The sequence below is a fragment of the Protopterus annectens genome, chromosome 8.part0, assembly GCF_019279795.1.
Source record: "Protopterus annectens isolate FY-2018-M chromosome 8.part0, PAN1.0, whole genome shotgun sequence".
Taxonomy (NCBI): domain Eukaryota; kingdom Metazoa; phylum Chordata; order Ceratodontiformes; family Protopteridae; genus Protopterus; species Protopterus annectens.
In genome coordinates, this window is record NC_056741.1 from 1,879,990,477 (window position 1) to 1,880,000,411 (window position 9,935).

General features: G+C 38.3%; 1 pseudogene; it reads left to right on the plus strand.

Annotated features, from left to right (window-relative positions):
* The window catches only part of LOC122808578, a 100,028-nt pseudogene extending 91,097 nt beyond the window's left edge, over window positions 1–8,931 (plus strand).
* Window positions 8,932–9,935: the final 1,004 nt, after the last annotated feature.

Below are 9,935 nucleotides of genomic sequence, written 5' to 3' on the forward strand. Positions count from 1 at the left end.
AGGACATCTGCCATTTGACACTAAGTGTTCAGGACACAACTGCCCAAAGAGGGACTGTCCCTCACAAAGTGGGACAGGTGGTTACCCTATATATATGTGTGTGTGTGTGTGTGTGTGTGTGTGTGTGTGTGTGTGTGTGTGTGTGTGTGTGTGTGTGTGTGTACGCATGCATGCATACACATCTATATGATTTAATTACTTTGATCATACTGTTGAATGACTGTGCTGTCTGCTATGTTTGTAATAACATCGACGTTAGGTATAACTGCCATGGCTTAGTGGTAAATCACATTGATTGTGATGTGTAGGGTCCTGGCGTCGGGCCTAGCTGAGGTGGTATATTGTGTTACTGGGTGGAACAAGGGCCGTTGGACAAAGGGTGAGTACAACACTTTTCAGCTGTGGTTTTCTGTTTAACTGCCGACTCACGTCATGCAATATCCTTGTACATTCTTACTGTGATACGTCACCCCAGTTCACATTTCATTGGTATTATATTGTTATACAGCATAAAATTAGCAAGATATGCTTTATACGGATTACGCATCATAAATGGTGTGTGCTGCAGTCGAACTAGCAATGTCTGCTCGATAGTCGGATGCTCTAACCACTACACTATTGGTGTTCTGCTTCATTTATATATATATACCCATGGTTCATAGTTACCCGAACACACGCCTCAACACTTCACTAACACAGCAGGCATCCATTTTCCTGTTGGGAAAAAAGCACTACTACACAAGCTCCATTCCCTACTGCTCTGGACCCGTGCCGCATGTTGACTCACTCAAAGTATATTCAGACCTCCAAGCCTATAGTCCTGGCACATATGTGTATTTGATTGTCAGGGTGTTCATGTGGTCATCCAGGTTTAGGCTTGTCCGACTGGGGACCGGAACTGCCCTGTACCTTGCTGAAAGTCAGACTCAGCACAGGGACATAGTTAGTTCCACTTTTACCATCCTACCTGTGGTTGGGGATGCAGAAGTGTGCTCACCTCTGGCCAACCTGATATAACAGCACTAAATATTACGGGGGGTTCCGCTGATGTTTCCCTTCACATTCGTTATGACTGCTATATTGTGACCAAGTTCATTCTTCATATATATATATATATATATATATATATATATTGGTCTGTACATACACATGCATATACACCTACATGCTTATTTACATTTTCCATACCGTTGAATCACCGCCACTTACCGTCACGCATACATGCTTGCATACCCGCTTACATCTAGGGTTGCCACCTTTTCAAATGGCCAAAGTGGGGCATTTTCGGGACACACATCAGATTTTACAGGCTGACACATACCCACGGTCAGTACAAAGGTTAGAACTTTACTTTTTTGCCTAAATGAAAGCTTATTCGTGTAGCAGTTTAGTTGCTTATTCTGTTTCTTGTAACATTTAAGTATTTTGCATACAGAAATAATTATTTTATGCAACTGTTACATGAAATATGGGACACAATTATTTCCTACAATCTCAGGACATTTGCTGTTTTATTATTTTTGGTCAGGGCACAACTGCCTAAAAAGGGACTGTCCCTCGCAAAGTGAGACAGGTGGTAACCCTACTCACGTCTGCTTTAAAGTGCCTTAATCACCCTATATCCGACTGCCACTGTGCGAATGTGAAAGGTATATATTCCCGATAATGCACGTGGGGAGATGTGCATCATGGTCTGGAATTTAATCCCGGGACATAGGTTCTGCAGGACCAGCTGGAGGCTGAACAGGGCTGTGGACAATTACTGCTCATACAACTTATGTCCAGATGTCTACAGGACTGGACATCATGTCGTGACACCAAGTCTAATGTTTAGAACAGTTACTTATCCCATGAGTGATATCCAAAAATTGTGGGGACCAATGACCTCAATTCTTTTGGCTTTATGAAAATGAGGTAGGGTTATACATGCAAGGGATAAATAGTTTGCAATCCTGAGACTGCCTAGGGTGAGACTGCCTACTAGATATGAGTAGGGGTCACTATGTGCAGATATGGCTGAACCAAGCTAGCAGCCCGAGTATGGGTGGTTTTGGTGAATGTTCAGGAAGGGGGGGTGGTGTGCTGTGGAGGGGATGATGGATATTCAATTATGTATCCAGGTGTGTTTGGGTTGGATGGCTCAGTTCAGGCCAGACCATTATGTGGGTGTGAGCCGGTAACGTTTCTGTACATGTGTATCGCACATTTTAACGTTCGTATGTTTGTGGGATTGTGTTCTACAGTATGGCCTGTCAGGTTGTATTGCAGCTGTGAATATTTGTTCTTTGGTTTTCTTTCTGATTCACCCACTGCTCCCTCGTACACCTCCAGTTCACCTATTGTGCATCCGACCCAGTCTCCCTTTGCTGAATTATTACATTACCCGTCACGCCCACACCCATATTACACACACACACCATCCATCACTTCTCTGGTTGATGGCCCATGGCACAGTCAACAGAACACATATCGTACACTACATATCTCTGGTACCAATATGGTTTTGAGGACGACCCTAGCATTTTTGATCTTCCACATGCTGTACTTCACACACACATAGGTACACACAAATACTTATCTTTCATGACATGGTAGGTAGACCCGGGTAATACCAGTTCATCTTTGGGCTGTCCAGACAAGGATGACTTGGACCACGAATGGGCAGATATTGAGCAAATGATCTGACCATTGGTAGGGATGCCACCTTTTCATATGACCAAAATGGGACATTTTCGGGACACACATCAGATTTTACAGGCCAACACATACCCACGGTCAGTACAAAGGATAGTACTTTAGTTTTATGCCTAAATGAAAGCTTATTGTTGTAGCAGTTTAGTTGCGTATTCTGTTTTGTTTAGTTGCTTATTCTGTTTCTTGTAACATTTAGGTATTTTACATACAGAAATAAGCATTGTATGGGACTATTACATAAAATATAGGACATAATTATGTCCTACAATCGCAGGACATTTAACATTTATAATTGTTTTGGTATGGACATAACTGCCCAGAGGGGGACTGTCCCTCACAATGTGGGACAGGTGGTAACCCTAACCATTGGGTTAGGCTTAGCAAATGGCAGTGGCGCGCTAACACGCTGTGTTTCACTTCCACCTGGTATAACTATCAACACTACAATGGAATATGGGCACGGGGTTTTAAATGTCAATTGTTCGAGGGACGGGGACTCAATAATATTCAGCTACGTGCCTTTGTGTTTACTTTTTATTTTGGTGTTTGCAAAACTGTCTTGTATGCTTTGCATGCATCTCAGTATCCACGGACATTGACAGGAGTGATTATTATTAGAGGCAGGCTGTAGCAGTCAGCATTTTAGGTTGCTCGTATGCAGCCGACATGTTCGCGCCTCCGTGCAGTGCTTAGACATGCCCCCTGGACTCGTACACATTTCCTATGCACGTGGATGTTGTGGCAGCATGCCATTAATATGCATGTGGTGCTGCTGCACCATCTCTATGCTGCACGGTTGGCACAAGGCTAATGCCGTCCTTGCGCCGAGCTTCATGAATCCTGGGGGATATATTATTAGCAGAAAATATAACTGTGGTAGTAAAGCAGTTGTTTATTTAGCCCTGTGCACACAATGTCAGAGTTATTACATTGGAAAAGCTATTAATACTTTCAGGAATCAGGTATATCAGCATTGCTATGATATCAAAAAGAAGGAAAGTAAAATTGCCTTGGCAGGACATATCATCGAAAATGATGAACATGATTTTAGATTTGTTATAATTGATCAGGTAATTTTAGGGAAAGAGGTGGTCCTTTAAATGACTATTTAGAACAACAGGAGCTTAAATGGCAACCGCGGACTAATGCCAGTAACTATCCATGTTTAAATAGTGCAGTTTTCATTAGCTCCATTTTAAGGTTAAAAGTTGACTTTTATTTGTAATGTTCTTATGTAAAATTTGGTCATGCATTTTTTATAATTTATGTATTTTTTATCATGATATTGATGCATTTTTTATTTATATGTATAAGCATACTATTGCACAAGTTTTAAGGTAGTTGCACATACACCTTTAAGGGGGAGGATTTTTTTCAAGTTAATGGCTTTATGCTAATTATTAGGGGGTTACTATAAACTGAGTAGGCTGGGTTTGAAAATGTATTCTGATGAAGTTTCTATTTGGGAAATGAAAAGTGCTTTAATAAAACCACTTTGGAGTACATTCTGGCCTTGGTTCCTTTATGTTTGTTATTTTCATAACTTTTGTGGATTTTCAACAGTTTTTGTGTGGTTTAGTATGGAAGGAGCCAAAGTTCCTGATCCACCCACCAGTCCGACTTTAACAAAGTCTTTTAATGATTTACAACATACAGTGGGGGATTTAACAATACTAGTGTAACAATTAACCCAGCAAATGTGTAATGCAATGAATTCCGACAGCGTGGACCTTCATCAGGCAGGAAATTTATCGTTTGGAGAGAAGGGAGAGTTTACTGGCATTAATCCAGCCCAAAAGCAATGCTCACCGATCTTAAGCCAATCAGATGGCCAGAATTTGCATAGGGATACATATTCATCATGAGGAAGGGCCGGAACCTTATACAATGGGATTAATACATTTAAAGAATGGCTGGAAGGAGAAAAGGACTGGCGTGGTACATCGAACACTGAGAATTTCAAAAAATACAGCTAGAAAATAATTATCTGAGGGAATTATCAGATGGGAACACATCCCAAAAGGGCTGAGGATATGGAAATTCCTTCTGGACTGGTAAGACACTCTTTGTTGCATATGGAACAAATACAACTATTTAATAAGCATGGGTGTGAGCTTCTGGAATGTTTGGTAAGAGACAATGAAAGGAAGATGGCTGAACGTTTGGGTAAAATCAATAATATTGATCATAATATACAGAAGAATTTGTTGTTTGAATATAAAAAACAAATTATTGTAGTATTTTTGAAAGAATTGATAATGCCATCTTGGATTTGAAACATAGAACAAATAAAAAACTTCTGAGAGATCAAAGAGACTATGAACTGGGAAAGGCTTACCCCCTACCCCCTCCCCTGGGTCAGCAAAGACAAGAAATGGATAGTTATCAAGTTATACAGACTGACAGTGATAACCTGGAGCATGATGAGCCAGGAAATATTTCTGACCCTTTAGAATATTCCCCTTTGAGAAGGTCCAAAAGACTTAGAAATCAGAGAGGGGAAGGATACTACAACCAATGCAATCAGTACAATTATTCAACGACCATGAGGTGGAAGGGGAGGGGGAAAGGGAGATTCTACAACAATGCCAGGCAGTAAATGAAAGGAATGTTCCATATACTATTGTTAAGAACAAATGTGATGATTTCAAGACATACAATTATAGTAATAACTGTTTACATGACTGTGGCTGATTTGTTTGAAAAAGGTTTATCATTTGTACCAGAAATGTATAGATATCACCTTTGGGAAAAAAAACATGTACCCATGAATTACCACATAGGTGGCAGTACACTAAACACCGAAAGTATGATAAGAGACTTAGGGACACAGGTGGACAGTGGTCTCACCTTCAATAACTACATCGCCACAACAGTCAGGAAATCCTTCTATGTGGCACACCTCATCACTAAGGGCTTTTCATCCAGAAAAAAAGGAGGTCATTGTCCCACTGTACTCATCCCTCATTAGACTCATTACAGAATACAACGCCCCATTTGGTATGTACCTCTCAAGACATTTGCAACAACTGGAAAGGCAGCAGAAATACACCTCACTAAAAGAATCACAGGCCTAAAGCACTTGTCCAATGCTGACTAAAACAACTCCACCTATACTCTGTCACATATCGTCTACTCAGAGGCGATCTCTGCTTAACATACAAGGCTATGTCAAGCCCAGAACTGTTGGACATGCTACACTTAAAGAAATCCCAATCTCTCAGAGACACCTGCTCCAGGGATCAAAACCTTGTCATCACAATGAACAAAACATGCTGGATGGATAGATTCCTGACCCAGAGACTCCCCAGACTCTGGAATAGACTGCCCATACATGTCAAGCAGAGCGCCTCTTTGGCCCTCTTCAAAAGGAACTTTGATGATTGGATTGGAAATAGGAAATTACCCCGGAGATCATGTCAGTTACCCTGCTAGACAGGGGTCCAGGGAAGTAAATACTGTGGGAAGAAATAGCCAGGGAATTATTATGACTAAGCTTGTATAGGCCGTAGGGCCGATAGCCTAGTACCAACCTATGAACCTATAAGTAGACGAAGTGTTGATTAATTTAAAACTCTTTACTAGAAAATTAAACTGTGATTTTTACTTCAAGGAGAACAATACACAAGTTAGAAGTCATAAAGCCTGTCAAAAAACAAGTACATTTAATCCTATACTACATCCTATAGTACACATTTTTGAAAAAAAGTGTGAGGATGATATTAGAAGAGCACTAGGATACTATAAATGCAATAAAGACAGCCTATATAATACGACTAAGGAAGAAATGTGCCTGTTGCTGGGTTTATGTAACAACGGGGAAATAAGAATTATGAAACCTGATAAAGGCAGTGCCCTTGTAGTCATGAATATAAACGATTATAATATCAAGATGTGTACCATTCTATACACAGACACATACTGTGAAATCAGCCTTAATGAGAAAAATATTATATATAGGAAAGTGGATGCAGCATTAGAAGAACTTGTGTATAATGAACAGTTTAGCATAGCGAAGTATAATTTTCTAATGGTGAAGAATCCAAAAATATCTACGATTTCTGGAGCTCCAAAAATACACAAGGATCTGAATGACTCACTATTAAGACCAATAGTCGATGCCAGAGCCTCTAAGACTTTCCCCATAGCTAAGTATATTGATTCACAGTTAAAGAATTTTCTACAGAAGCACCCATGGATACTTAAGGATTCCTGGGATTTTTTAAGTAAGATTACTAGTGATATGTACCAGGATGACTTAATTTTTGTAACAATCGATATTAGGGATTTATTTTCTGTTATACCCCATAAGGAAAGCATTGAGTGGTTTTATTTGTACTTATGTCAGCATACTAGCATGAGACATGATTGGATTCTTACTATCCGTACTTTAATGCAGTTAGTATTAGACAGTAACATCATTACTTTTGAATAGCAGCTTTTTAAACAATGCAGAGGTGTTGCTAAGGGGCAGTGTGTGCCCCATTTTTGCAAATATCGTCCTTGCATATTGGGAGTTGGAATAAATTGTACATAGTCCATACTCTTGCTTTTGGTCATATTACGGCCGTTTTTTGGATGATATTATTATTCTATGGAAAGGTGACAAAGTGCAGCTAGATCACTTTTTCTCTTATATGAGGAATAGCACAGACTTTCTGGAATTTACCATCATGACAGGAGAGGATGTGTTAATTATTTGGACTTCACTCTTGTGAAAGATAAGACTAAGAAGGGGTTCGTCTCCACTATATACAGAAAACCTACTTATTCAAACACCTTATTGCATTTTGTTAACTGGCACCTGGTACACAAATAGAGGTCACTTGTTAAAGGGCAGGGGGTACATAACGCCAGGATGGTTTCTGACTTTAATGAGTTTGTAACACAGATGAATATATTAGGGAATATGTTTATTAAGAGAGGATATCCAGAGAAGTTTGTTATGGATATAATGAAAGAAGTGGGAAACAAAAGGATAAATGAGCATTTTTTCCACTCCTTGGTACAGTGAGCATGGCTCAGACAGAAATTAATGTTAAAGAAAAAATTTGTTTTAACAAAGCTGAATATACAATAAGCAGTTTCAAGTTATCAAGGACATTATTTGCCATAACTGGAGTATTCTTAAGATTGAACCAGAGTATCATAATATTGAAGAAAATACCCCCAAAACTGTCTATAGAAAGGATATCTGTTTTAAAAATATGCTGGAAAAGGTAAAACAGGGGAGACAAAATGGGGGGGGGGGGATGAAAAAATGTGGATATTGCCTACAATGTAAGTATATGATAGAGACCATTGAGGTAAATATCCTCAATTTTGGACAATATATTATTAACAGAAAATATAACTGTGGTAGTAAAGCAGTTGTTTATTTAGCCCTGTGCACACATTGTCAGGGTCATTACATTAGAAAAACTATTAATACTTTCAGGAGCCAGGTATATTGTTATGATATCAAAAAGAAGGAAAGTAAAAATGCCTTGGCAGCACATATCATCGAAAATGATGGACATGATTTTGGATTTGTTATAATTGATCAGGTAATTTTAGGGGATAGAGGTGGTCCTTTAAATGATTTTTTAGAACAAAAGGAGCTTCAGTGGCAACTGCGGACTAATGCCAGTAACTATCCAGGTTTAAATAGTGCAGTTTCCATTAGCTCCATTTTAAGGTTAAACGCTGACTTTTATTTGTAATGTTCATATGTAAAACTTGGTCATGCATTTTTTACATATTTATGTATTTTTTATCATGATATCGGTGCATTTTTTATATATGTGTATAATCATACTATTGCACAAGTTTTAAGGTAGTTGCACATACACATTTAAGGGGTTGGAATTTTTTCAAGTTAATGGCTTCATGCTAATTATTAGGAGTTTACTATAAACTGAGTAGGCTGGGTTTGAAAATGTATTCTGATGAAGTTTCTATCTGGGAAACGAAAAGCGCTTTAATAAAACTACTTTGGAGTGGATTCTGGACTTGGTTCCTTTATGTTTGTTATTTTCATAATAATAATAATAATAATAATAATAATAATACTAAGTCTCTTTTTTACTTTGAAAGGATGATTCTGGAGGACCTCTGGTCTGCCAGCAGAGAAGTGCTTGGTACCTCATGGAAATTGTTTCATGGGGAAGCACCTCATGTTCCAGAGCAACCCCTGCAGTCTATGCTCGTGTTACTGCTCTGCGCTCCATGATTGACCAGACTGTTGCAGCTAATTAAATTGCATTTTTATGATGGTTGATATCTACAAAAATAAACTAATTGTCATTCATTCATGGTGTGTTTTTATTCAAAGTATCTAATATCTAATGCAAAATCAGCAATGTAGTTCAGTATGGAAAATTAGGTGAATATAATCCAAGCAGTCATTTTTTTCTGTGTAGTCTTTATAACACAGACTGTTATAACTTTTTTAATCTTAAACATACAAATATCATAAGAAGGGGGCAGAAAGAAGTATTAGATTGGAATTATATGGCTAGTGCTGTGCCAAGAACTAATCTTTGAAATATTCATGTATAAGGCATTCAAAATGAAGACTTAATAAAGTATTGAACCAGTGGTATACTGAAGCAACCAAAATGATCATATGACATTATGATGTGAATGGTAACAGCATAGGAAGGTTTATATGTCTGTATAAGATAAAACATTGTAAAGATAAAAGGCTGAAGGGCAGCATTATTCACCTGCAATGAAATGAAAACATTCACCTCATAAAATATTTTTTAGTTAATGTTAGAATAAAAATATATGTCTAAAGATGTGCTTTATAAAGGAGAATAACTTTATAGCTTCATAGAAAATGGAATATTAAATAGATAATCTCATATGTTTCTGCTGCCACCATTGAGAGGAAACGGTGAAGAGAGGGAAACAAAAGTGGGAACTTCTCTCACATAGAACACATATATAAGCAAAGCTATTTATTCCAAAAACATAAGCAGAAAGAATACTAGGAAACTCTAAATTAAATAAAACATACTTATTAACCATATAGATAACCATTTGAAATGTTGGGACCGACTAGAGCGAGTCCCAAAACACAGAGACTGAAGGGCCAAAAGACTGCTCTTGCATACACTGAGTCCAAGATACCATTTCTCAAATATTCCCTTTTTTCCAAGGTATGGCAGTCTCTGAGTTGGTATATATAAGTTCATGGGGTGGAGGAGTTCCAAAAGAAGTTTAAAGGCTAAGATTGATTTTTGAGCTTCACTCTT